This window comes from Salvelinus sp. IW2-2015, unplaced genomic scaffold (genome assembly GCF_002910315.2).
Source record: "Salvelinus sp. IW2-2015 unplaced genomic scaffold, ASM291031v2 Un_scaffold2394, whole genome shotgun sequence".
In the NCBI taxonomy this organism is placed as follows: domain Eukaryota; kingdom Metazoa; phylum Chordata; class Actinopteri; order Salmoniformes; family Salmonidae; genus Salvelinus; species Salvelinus sp. IW2-2015.
The window spans coordinates 173,170-175,398 of NW_019943716.1; positions in this window are offsets into that span (position 1 = coordinate 173,170).

Sequence of the window (2,229 nt, forward strand, 5' to 3'; positions counted from 1 at the left end):
ATGGCCAGGTAAACAAAACAAATAATGGCAATGCTGTCTTACCTTGTCAATAGTCAATTAGACTGCTTACAGGGTCAGAAACCAACATGTACTTTTGTCATTTGGTGAACTATCCCTTAGTTTTAATATAACCTCTAATCACATGGTCAGAAAACATGAAATCCCTGCTAATGGGTTCTTTCTTGAAAGAGCTCACCTTACCGAGGATGTGTTGTATTAACTTTCGGCTACAATTAATACCAAATTAGGCTAGATACTAATTGATTAATATGCTAGCTATATACCCCAAAAAGCTGACGACAACAAGACAGAACATTAAGTCACTACGTTTCTCTTAAGGGTATCCATCTGTTTACTGGTTCCTGTAAGGAAGCCAATGAGGAGCCAGCTAGATGGAGAGAGCAGTGAAACAATCAGGCTTTAGGCTCTCAGCTAGCTGCTAAACCAGAGGAAGAAAGAGATGGTAGGACACCGAGGTATGTTACTGCTCCAGACGGAGGACGGAGGAAGGGGGCTGACCTTGAGGATGTGTGGCCAGTCTGGTCTCCCATCTTGCAGAACCTCTCCAGGTAGCGCTGCAGCTGCAGCTGTGGCTCGCCTCCCGTCATGGCCAGGAAGCCCAGAGCCACCTCCACGGTGGAGAGCGCCTCACACACCTCGCTGTATGACTGCAGCTCCCCGGCCAGCGCCGACAGGGTCAGGATGGGCAGGGGCTCCTAGGGACACAAAGGGAAATGACAGAGACGTGGACCAGGCGTAGAACAGGATAAACTCAACCTCATGCCAGGGTTTGTGTTCCAGAAATTGGATGTAGTGAACCAAATACCAGATTTCCCCGTTCATATCATACCATGTGACAACATGTCACCAGAGTTACTGTGACTTACCTGTTGAACCTTTCCTTTCACGTCCTTGAGGATATTTTCAAATTGCGGTCATGTCTGTTCACCAGGGTTGGATTCCCTGTATGAGGGGTAAGCAACACATCAAAACCTGTGTAATACACGGTCATATAGTAACTCTTGTCTTTACCTCACTTTGGCTGCGTTACACAGGCAGACTCATTCTGATCTTTTTTACTCTAATTGGTCTGTTGACAATCACATCAGATCTTTTTTAGAGCTGATATGACTAGTGAAAAAAAGATCAGAATGTGAAAACGCAGCTTGTGACAGCTGAGTGTTTCTGTAAAAAGAGAAATCTATACAGTTCTGGTCGAACCTCTACCGCACACTAACTTCAGTAAAAAATATGTTTATACGTGGATGTAGTTGCACCATTTAAGAGCATATTTCAAAAATGTATTTCATTACATTTGTTATTGTTAGACGATTGCTAATGAATTTGGCGTTACCCTACGAGAGAGTTTGTCACATTAACAATGTACCTTGTGTGAATTTAAGTATGCTCCCTCTAATTCTCTCTCGGAGGAGGAGGACCTGAGCCCTAGGACCATGTCTCAGGACTACCTGGCATGATGACTCCTTGCTGTCCCCAGTCCACCTGGTCATGCTGCTGCTCCAGTTTTAACTGTTCTGCCTGCGGTTATGGAACCCTGACATGTTCACTGGACGTGCTACCTTATCCTGGACCTGCTGTTTTGGACTCTCTCTCTCTCTACTGCACCTGTTGTCTCTAACTCTGAATGATCGGCTATGAAAAGCCAACTGACATTTACTCCGGAGGTGCTATCCTGTTGCACTCTCTACAACCACTGTGATTATTATTATCTGACCCTGCTGGTCATCTTTTAACATTTGAACATCTTGGCCATGTTCTGTTATAATCTCCACCCGACACAGAAAGAAGAGGACTGGCCACCCCTCATAGCCTGGTTCTTCTCTAGGTTTCTTCCTAGGTTCTGGCCTTTCTATGGAGTTGTTCCTAACCACCGTGCTTCTACATCTGCATTGCTTGCTGTTTGGGGTTTTAGGCTGCGTTTCTGTACAGCACTTTGTGACATCGGCTGATGTAAAAAGGGCTTTATAAATACATTTGATTGATTGACCTTGCTGCAGCACAGGCATTTAGTAACTTTGTCGATGCCGAGAACTGTACATTTGACTTACCGACTGCTGACAGACAGACAGACAGACTCACYTTGAGGGTGATGAGTGGCTTTCCCTGCAGGAAACGGGCCAGGATCTGCTGCTGGATCTTGGGCAGGTCGTACTCGTGCAGGGCCTCCTGGCCACGCTCCACACTGTACTGGCAGTTGGACAGAACCAA